This window comes from Rhinoderma darwinii, chromosome 2 (genome assembly GCF_050947455.1).
Source record: "Rhinoderma darwinii isolate aRhiDar2 chromosome 2, aRhiDar2.hap1, whole genome shotgun sequence".
Lineage (NCBI taxonomy): Eukaryota > Metazoa > Chordata > Amphibia > Anura > Rhinodermatidae > Rhinoderma > Rhinoderma darwinii.
The window spans coordinates 203,209,460-203,220,104 of NC_134688.1; the positions used below are offsets into that span (position 1 = coordinate 203,209,460).

The 10,645-nt window shown below is 41.7% G+C and overlaps 1 long non-coding RNA gene across 1 annotated transcript; it reads left to right on the top strand.

Moving 5' to 3' along the window:
* The first annotated feature begins 1,914 nt into the window (after nucleotides 1–1,914).
* On the top strand, nucleotides 1,915–9,952 carry LOC142740941 (uncharacterized). Its single transcript, XR_012880932.1, has 3 exons — nucleotides 1,915–2,019; nucleotides 4,659–4,769; nucleotides 9,568–9,952. It is a non-coding gene; the product is annotated as an uncharacterized LOC142740941 (long non-coding RNA).
* Nucleotides 9,953–10,645: the final 693 nt, after the last annotated feature.

The window sequence follows — 10,645 nt, forward strand, 5'->3', positions numbered from 1 at the left end:
CGGATTTTCTCTGGAATTCCGCTGTGGACACTCCGCAGAAGAAATCCGCAGCGGACTCGTTTCTCCATTGCCTTCCACAGCTTTGTGGTTGGGTTCGTTTGCACGTTGCGGACAATTCCGCTGCGGAGCATAGGCTGCGGTGCGGAATTTGGTGTCCGCAGCATACAATGGTTGTTGCGGACGTGTGGTGGACTGGTTGCGGACTCATTGCGGAATTTCTCTATTGACTTCAATGGAGATTCTAAATTCCGCAATGAAGTCCGCAGATGTAATGTAGATGTTATGTGTGCTGCGGAGCGTATTGGTTTTTTAACATGACATTTCTTCATTCTGGCTGGACCTATGTGTATTTCTAGGTCTACAGCCAGACTGAAGAAGTCAATGGGGCTCCCGTAATTATGGGTGACTCCGTGTGTGCACCCATAATTACGGGCGACTCCGTGTGTGCACCCATAATTATGGGTAACTACGTGTGTGCACCCGTAATTACGGGAGCGTTGCTAGGCGACGTCAGTAAATAGTCACTGTCCAGGGTGCTGAAAGAGTTAAGCGATCGGCAGTAACTGTTTCCGCACACTGGACAGTGACTACCGATCACAATATACATCAACCTGTAAAAAAAATAGAAGTTCATACTTACCGAGAACTCCCTGCTTCTTCCTCCAGTCCGGTTTCCCAGGATGACGTTTCAGTCTAAGTGACGGCTGCAGCCAATCACAGGCTGCAGCGGTCACATGGACTGCCGCGTCATCCAGGGAGGTCGGGCTGGATGCCGAAAGAGGGACGCGTCACCAAGACAACGGCCGGTAAGTATGAAATTATTTTACTTTCACTAGGGAAAGTGCTGTCCCTTCTCTCTATCCTGCACTGATAGAGAGAAGGGAAGTACTTTCACCTCAATACGCAGCGGCTAGTCTGCATCAATTTAATGCCCATTTTGGGCAGATCCGCAACAGAATCTGCAACGCAGATTCTGTGCGGCATTGATGTGGACAGTTGCGGAAGAAATCCGCCACGTCTGGGCATGCCCGAAATGTGCTTTAGGCCTGATTCACACGAGCGTATTTTACATCCGTGTTACACACTAAAACAAGGACCGTCACATGGACCTATGTAATTTAGTGGGGCTATTCAGAAATCCGTTGTTTTTCGCGCCGCGTGGGTCCGCTGCGTGAAAGTTACTGCAGATTCTATTTTCATGCGTTTTTATGCACCATGCAGCCCATTGAAGTCAATGGGTGCGTAAAAACCACAGACAGCACACAGATGTCTGCGTGTGGTTTTGTTCAGACAGCACTAGTTTTTCTCAGGTGCTCGAAATAGGGTCCCAACCCAGTTACAGATAGAAAGAATTGTATTCGGCACATCCTTGGAATATTTAACGTAAATTTTTTTCAATTTTTCGTAATGCCAGTGTCTAAATGTGCAACGTTTAGGTCGTGAGACCTTCGTCGGGCACTAAAGAAACATATATAGGTGATTATAGTATACTATACAGATTCCATGCATAAATTCAGGATGTGTGATACATAGATTTACATGGAAATGCATTCAAGAAAATATATACAAGGAAACAGGTACAAAATTGGGTAATGAAAAAGGAAGGTACGGTGTCTGGCATCCTGTAACAGTAAAGCGCATCAAGTAGCATGTAGATCTCCTTTTAGAAAAACAATATGTTTTGTATGTGTGACTGTACATACATGTGAGTGTGTTCCAATAGTATTGAATTAATCAGATCCGTCTACAAGAGGTAGTTATAGGTAATAAGCGAGCCTAAATAGAAACCGTGGGCATAGAGTATCAATGTATCATTTGCCATCTTGCCGGGCATTCCTGGACACGTGCACTGATGCTGGTTATGACGTCCCCACACTCATAAGCGCCATATTCCCTGCTTATAGGGTATATAAAGCAGGACGTCACTAGGGATTACTAGCGCCATTAAGAGCGGTAAGCCGCCATTACCATAATAACAGCGCCAGCAAAATCGCTAAACCAGTCCCCAGTACGGCTCAGGTATGTCTTCACTTTATCTAGTTGTGCTTCTTTCATTTTTATATTTATTGTATTTTCATTTACTGTTTATCATTTCTATGGACTTATTTATTTATCACTTCAATATACTGTACATGGATCTGGCTTTTGAGTCTATTCCTGTTCTGTCTCATACCCTATTTCACCCCTTATGTATCTCACATACGTACAGCTTGTGGTTCTTCTCATGAAAAATGTTGACCTACTTCCTCAACTGTCTCCTAGATACCTACTTGTTATGGACATCCACACCCACCTTCATGGTGTGTCCACAATTGATATATTGACACTCTATGCCCACAGTTTCTATTTAGGCTCGCTTATTACCTATAACTACCTCTTGTGGACGGATCTGATTAATTCAATACTATTGGAACACTCTCACATGTATGTACAGTCACACATACAAAACATATTGTTTTTCTAAAAGGAGATCTACACGCCACTTGATGCGATTTACTGTTACAGGATGCCAGACACCGTACCTTCCTTTTTTATTACCCAATATTGTACCTGTTTCCTTGTATATATCTTCTGGAATGCATTTCCATGTAAATCTATGTATCACACATCCTGAATTTATGTATGGAATCTGTATAGTATACTATAATCACCTATATATGTTTCTTTAGTGCCCGACGAAGGTCTCACGACCGAAACGTTGCACATGTAGCCACTGGCATTACGAAAAAATTGAAAAAATTTAAATAAATTGACGTTAAATATTCCAAGAGTGTGCCGAATACAATTTTTTCTATCAGCACACGGACGTCATCCATGTGCTTCTCCGTGTTTTTCATGCACCAAATGCAAAAGAAATGATGTGGATGAAAAAAAACATCACCTTCAGGTTTTTTTGCAGACGTAAAAAAAAACACATGACATATGCATGTAAAAAATGCAGACGCACACCATACACGCTGCTTCCTTTACACCCGCAAAACGGAAATAAACTCGTTTGAATCTAGCCTTAGAGTGCATTTGACAGAGGGCACCAAACAGGCCCATGGCTCGGATCCAGTCACACTTTAATGAAGTTAAACCAGGGGAAGATATTACATATAGGTGGCTGCTCAAGGGCCTAGTAGATAAGAGGGCCCAATTTTATGTTAAAAGCAGCTTTCTCCTGTCTATTAGGGCGGATTCACATGAGCGTTGCGCATCTTGGACGTGAAAAACAGCCGTTTTTCATGTCCGAGGTGCATCCGTGCTCTGCACTGCCGGACGTGTTATCACACACCCCTCATGTCCTATTTTCTCATGGACCCTTCACGCGGTCCGTTGAAACAACGGGTGTGAGAACAGCCCAATTGAATTACATAAGTCCGTGTGACGGCCGTTGTATAACACGTTCGCAGGGGCGTAGATAAAGGCTCATGGGCCCTGGTGCAAAAATTCAGCTTGGGCCCCCCTACCCCTCCCCAACACCACCAGACCCTTGCACCCACGTATGCCCAGCTGCCTTGCCCGTCATACCCCATGAATGCCCCAGAGTATAATGCCCCCCATAGATGCCCCCCACAGTATAATGCCACCACACATTATAATGCCACCCATAGCTGCCCCCACACAGTATATTGCCCCCATAGCTGACCCCCACAGTATAGTGCTGCCCCCACACAGTATAATGCCCCCATATCTGCCCCCACAGTATAATGCCTCCTAAGCTTCCCCCACAGTATATTACCACCCATAGCTGCCACATAGAGTATAATGCCCCTATAGCTGCCCCATACACTATAATGCCACATACAGTATAATGCCCTCCATAGCTGCCCCATACAGTATAATGCCCCCATACAGTGTAATGCCCCCATATGTGCCCTATACACTATAATGCCACATACAGTGTATGCCTTCATAGATTATAATGTCTCATACAGTATAATGCCCCCATAGCTGCCCCATACAGTATAATGCTCCCCATACTGTATAAAGCCCCCTTGCGGCTCCATACAGTATAATGCCCCATACAGTATAATCTCCCCCTTAGCTGCTCCATATAGTATAATGTCCCCCATACAGCATAATGTCCCCCATAGCTGCTCCATACAGTATAATGCCCCCATACATTATAATGCCCCCCATACAGTATAATGCCCTCCATACAGTATAATGCCCCCTCAGCAGCTGCCATATGAGCCCTCCCATACCCAGTATAATGCCCCCATATGTATTTACCTAATAGAAAAATAATAACATAATGACTTACCTATCCCCGTTCTCACAACAGGTGGAGGAAATCCTTCTCCTTCTCCTCCTCTGCACTGTGCTGTGAGTGACTCGGTGCAGACATGCACGATGACGTCACTACATCGCGCCTCCCTGCGCCGAGCCGCTAGTGGCGCAGTGAATGCTGGAGCAAGGACTGGCGCGGTCAGCGCTGTATGGCAATGGGGACCCTGCGACCGTTGCAACCCCTATTGCTACGCCACTGCACGTTTGTGTGAATAAGGCCTTAGATTTCATGTAATGTAGGAGCTGATGAATTCCAAAGCTCACACTTACTAATGGATTGGAAGAAATAGGTGATCTGTGATGAGGCATTGGAGACCAACGGGTCCATATTCTTGATATAATTTCCTATATGACAACTTTTGTTTTTTTTTTGTTTTTTTAAGCATACTTGCATTAGCCACCTTTCCTTTGAAGCCTCTGATTGACTTCTGGTGATTGTAAAGGCCCAATATAACAAAGGCTGATTGCAGGATGAAGAGGGCCATCTCAACAGGGTAAAAGCTGTTTATTGCTTTGCAGTGTTTCAATATTTGTTTTATCTACAATGCTAAATGTGGAGCTTGTGGCCCCTCTATTTTAAAATGTTAGCCCATTGTAAATTAATATTTTTATTGTGTTATATCTAACACAGAGCCCCTCCCCTCCCCTGTTTTTTTTAATAAAAGATGAAACTGTCATTTTACTGTAAAAAAAAAAATGTTTTTTTTTTTAGATTTTTGTCCACAGGAAAAAGTTTTGCATCACTGCACCTAATTTGAGTGGGCAAACCAACCAGAATTGTGATTTTATAGTAAATAAAATATGGACTTTATAGACGTTTACACTGATGCCATAGATAGGCTATTAACCCCTTCCCAACATTTGTCATAAGTATACATTATGGAAAGCTAGTGCTTCCCGCAATTTGTCGTATACTTACGACAAATGGATGGCACAGGCTCAGAAGCTGAGGCCATGCCATCAGCCACGAGTGTCAGATGTATGTTATAGCTGATACCCTACTGTAATGACAAGGACCAAAGTTAGCTCTGATCCCTGCCATTAACCCCTTAAATGCAGTGGTCAAAAGCGGCCACTGCATTTAAGTAGATTGTAGCCAACCGGCACCCCAGCCTGGGTGCTGATGGCTGCAATGGCAACCGGAGTCCTAACACTGGCCTTCTGGACTGCAGACAACGGAAGCCTCCTAGGCCACGCCCAAAAGTGAGGCCTAAAAGGCTTCCGGTAGCGACGGGAAGATGGTGCAGGCTTGGAAGCTGGGCACGCGTCATCAGGGGTGGTGTCAGATGTATGTTATATCTGACAACCTACTGTAATGGCAGGGATCAGAGCTAGCTCCAATCCCGGCCATTAAACCCTTAGATGCAGCGATCAAAAGCGATCACTGCATCTTAGTGGTTTGTAGCCAAATCGGCACCCCTGCCGGCTGCTATGGCAACAGGAGGCCTAATAAAGGCCTCTTGGTCTGCCAATTACAGAAACCGATTAGGCACCTCCCGGAGGCGAAGCCTAGTCAGCTAGATGTCAGTGAACAACTAACAGTTCTAATATATTGCACTACATAGGTAGAGCAATGTATTAGAACAGAAATCAGTCAATTGGACCTTCAAATCCTCTAGTGGGACTAAAAAAATATGTAAAAAAACAAAAAAGGGAAAAAAAAGTTGTAAAAGATAAAAAAAATACAAGTTTCAAGTAATAAAATAAAACAATTTGTTATGGAATAGCAAGTTGAGCAGTTCAACAAAAGCTGCTGGAGACTGCTGGGAGACAGCATGCAAATAAATCCGCAACCTCAAATCCGTCATAACTCTGATCAACAGAGTCTACTCTAAGGTTTTCGGCAGAGCCGACCGCAAGGCTGGATGGTTTTTGCTGCATAGAATCCAGGTTGTCTTAGTAGAGTTCAGTGTTGAATAAGAGGTGCAATGCAGGCAAAACTTAACAGGAACCAGACAACCAGAGGGTAAACAGAATGTCCAAAACAGAAAGCAAGAGGAATTCAGGTAAAGCAGAGGTCAGAACCAGCCAGGAGCAGAAATTCAAAATCGGTAAACAAAGGGTTATCCAAATACACACCGAGGTCAATTTCCAAGTAGTCCAGAAGTCAGAGGTAAAGGGTGTAGGAAAGTAGATTGATCAAAACACATGCAGACAGGAGAATCACAAGCAAATACCAGGCGGAAGAAATACTAAACCTACACCTGATAGGCATAAGGATAGAGAAAAGAGATAGGCTCAAAGTAAAACCAGAACCGCCCATAAGCTAGAACGTAGTCATGGTGATCATAAAGGAACAGGCATTTTCCTAACACAATTTCCCTTTTTCCCTTATCAAGTTCTTGAAAGGGAAAAAAAATAACTATATATACATATTTGGTATTGCTGCATCCTTAATGGCCTGAACTTTATTCATATTCTGTTAATTATACCGCTCGGTGAACGCTAAAAAAAACAACCTAAAAAAACAATTCCAGAATTGTTGTTTTTTGGTCACCTTGCCTTCCTAAAATTGGAATAAAAAGTGATCAAAAAGTTGCATGTTTCCAAAAATGGTACCCATATAAACTACAAAAACCTGCAAAAAACAAGCCCTCATACAGCTATGTCGACAAAATAATTAAAAAGTTATGGTTCTCATAACATGGAAACAGAAAAAAATATATAATTTTATTGTTCAAAAAGTTGTAAAACATAAAAAAGTGCTATCATTTTGGTATCGCCAGAATCTTCCTGACCCGCAGAATAAAGTTAACATGCAATTTATAACGCATGGTGAACGCTATATAAAAAAAACTAAAAAACTATGCCGGAATTGCTGGTTTTTGGTCACTTTGCCTCCCAAATAATAGGATAAAAAGTGATCAAAAAGTAGCATGTACCCGAAAATAATACCAATAAAAACTACAGCTCGTCCCGCAAAAAAACAGCCCCCATATCACTATGTCTATAAAAAATAAAATAAGTTAAGGCTCCAATAGGTCAGGAAATAAATAATATACAGTTCTGCAGTCTCGAGTGGAACATTTCTTCTGTTTCAAGAGGCGATTTATCAAGGCCCTAAAATTAGGGAACCAGGAAGGTGAGGGCTCAAACATATCCGCTGGAAACGACGGTGCCCGTATTATACCAGGACAACACTTTCCCTGAAAAATTACCCAAACTGCAAAGGTGCAGAGTGAGTACCAAAAGGGGGATAAGAAAGGACACCTTTCATCAGTGCGACACTGGCCTGTGCATGAAGGATTGCTTCACAGCGTAACACACATCTATGGATTATTTTATTGTTTTTTTTATCCTATTATTATACCACATTATTATGCCCTGATGTACTCTGCCCAGTTTACATATTCCCCCACGTTATAAACTGAAATACCAGTAATACTCAAAGTTACTAAAAAAAGAAGCCAAAAGGCGCTCCCTCTCTTCCAAGCCCTACAGCTTTCCCAAACAGCAATTTACTTCCACATAAATGGTATCGCAATACCGGGGAGAACCCTTTTAACCATTTTTGGGGTGTGTGTCTCCAGTGGCACAAACAGGGGAATAACATAAAAATGCTCACTACACCCCTTAATAAATGCCTTGAGGGGCGTAGTTTCCAAAATAGGGTCACTTCTCAGGGGTTTCTTTTATTATTTCCCATCAGAGTCTTTGCAATTGTGAACCAATACTTTGTAAATCGCCAAATTAGGACTCAATTTTGCATGGTACTCTTTCAATCCTAAACACTGTTGAATGTCCAGGAAAAAGATTAGGGCCACATCTAGGGTGTTTCTAAAACTGGGAAACACAGCTTAATAATTAGAGAGCTGTCTTTTCATGGTGGCACAAGCTGGCCCCACATATTGGACACTGAAATGGCATATCCATGGAAAAATTTCCATTTTCACTCTGCAACATCGAGTGCACACTAATTTCCAGAAAAGATCTGTGGGGTTAAAATGCTCACAATACCCCTAAGTGAATACCTTGAGGGGTATAGCTTCTAAAATAGGCACCCTTCTGGGGGATTTCCACTGTGTTGGTCCCACAGAGGCTCTGCAAATGTGACATAGCACCCAGATACCAATCCAGCAAAATTTTCATTACAAAAGCCAAATGGCACTCTTTCCTTTCTGAGCCCTGTCGTGTGCCTAAACTGCAGTTTATGACCACAAATGCAGTATTTCCATACTCAGGAGATATTGCTTTACAAATGTTTTGGTTATTTTTTTCCTTTTATTTGTTGAGAAAATGAAAAATATTGAGCTAAAGCTACATCTTATTAGAGAAAAATAATTATTTTTATTTTCATTGCCCAATTCTAATAAAATCTATAAATCACATGTGGGCTCAAAATGCTCACTACACTCCTAGATGAATTCCTCAAGGGGTGAAGTTTCCCAAATGGAGTCACTTTTGGGGATTTTCCCCTGTAATGATGCCTTAGGGGCTTTGCAAAAGCGACATGGTGCCAAGAAATCAATCCAGCAAAATCTGTGCTCCGAAAGGCAAATGGAGCTCCTTCTCTTCTGAGTCCTGCCGTGTGCCCAAATGGCAGTTTATTACCACATATGGGGTATTTTCATACTCTGGAGAAGTTGATTTACAAATTATTATTTTTTCTCCTTAGAAGATTTTGTGTTAAAGCTACGTCTTATTGAAAGAAAATGTAATTTTTAATTTTCATTGCCCAATTGTAATAAATTATATCAAACACTTATGGGATCAAAGTGCTCGCTACACCCCTAGATTAATTCCTCAAGGATGTAGTTTCCTTTTTTAGAAAGGGTATGGGTCCCCTTTCTTCCATTAAAATAAATTTGCATATATTTCTAAATAAAAGTCTTTAAAAAAGTGTATTTAAACTTATTAGGCATTAGCCCCTTTGGGAAATGGCATTTCCTTTTTCTCATTAAAAAATTGTATATTTTTTTTTTCTTGTTACCCCATTGTGTGCTCGATATGTCGCAGTACTTATTTATTCCAAAGTTATTACTAGATAAAGTAACTCATGTTTGATTTGAAAAAAAAAAAAAACGGCCTGGTCCATAAGGCCAAAATGGGCATGTCCCTAAGGGGTTAAAAGTATATACAATGCACAACATCTGAACCTGACCTTAAATTCATCATAGCAAATACAATCTTGTCTCGTCTAGAGACTACTATTGCTGTCAAATTAACTAACCACCATGTTTAGAGTTATAATCAGTGTTATATAAGAATATATTCTCATGTTAGAATTTAATAAAATTACATTTCTTAATTTTTAGTGTCCTATTAAGCTGTTTTGTTTTTGGTTTTTTTTAGAAAATTTTACTTAGGAGTGAATGAGTCAAGGCGTGTTGCTGTCCCTGTGAATGAATTTAAATGCTGGAGCTTCAATGAGTGCGCTCATCAATCAAATTGACTGTTGCACAAAAGTGAATGGGACGTCACATGAAAGGCCAATAACCTGTCAACTTGTAGAGAAAGCGGATAAATTATGTATTCTAAAAGATAAAGGCACAAAAATAGGAACGGCGCAAAGGGACAGATCCAAGAACAATTCTGGAATATACTATAAGGGCTTGTCCACACATAGCAGAATTGCTGCATATTTTAGATTTGGAATTGTGGAAAAATACGCAGCAGAATACAGTAGCAGCAAAGTGGCTGAGATTTAACAAATCTCATCCACACGCTGTTTAAAATTTCCGACCAGAAATTGACCTGTGGTGCGTATTTTTTGGACCACAGCATGTCAATTCCTACTGCGGAAAGTGGACTGAATTGCTGCGTTTTTCAGAGGGGATGTCACCATTTCCCAACATTGAGAAAAACGCAGCAAAATCATTTTCTGCAGTAAAAAATGCAGTAAATCGTGCTGTTTTTCCGCAGGACAAATCCTGCTAGTTCCTGCGGAATTGCGGCAGAAATTTTCTGCTGCAATTCCGTTATGTGTGGACAAGCCCTAACAAGGCTAAAGGGTTACAAGACACAGAGACACTTAAACAAAGTGTGGCTGAAAATTCTTATATCCTCTTTCCAAATTACAAAATTACATTGCGAGTGCATGCCAGTTGAGGGAGCAATGAAATATGGCTGCCAACACGAACAGAGCGAGGGGGTAAGAGCAGCGCAGAGAGGCTCTGGAGCCAGGCGATGAAAGTAACAATTGGGACTGTAGCTCTGGAATATTGAACAGGCTGTAACCCAGGATGTGAACAAGATAAGTGATTCAATGAAACTACAGAGTTAGGCCCCATGCACACGACTGTAAAAAAAACTCTGTAATTGCGGACCGTAATACGGTCCGCAATTACGGACCCGTCCAGTTCTATTGGCCACGGACACCTTTCCATATCACTATGGAAGGGTGTCTGTGCCGTAGAACCATGACGGGAAT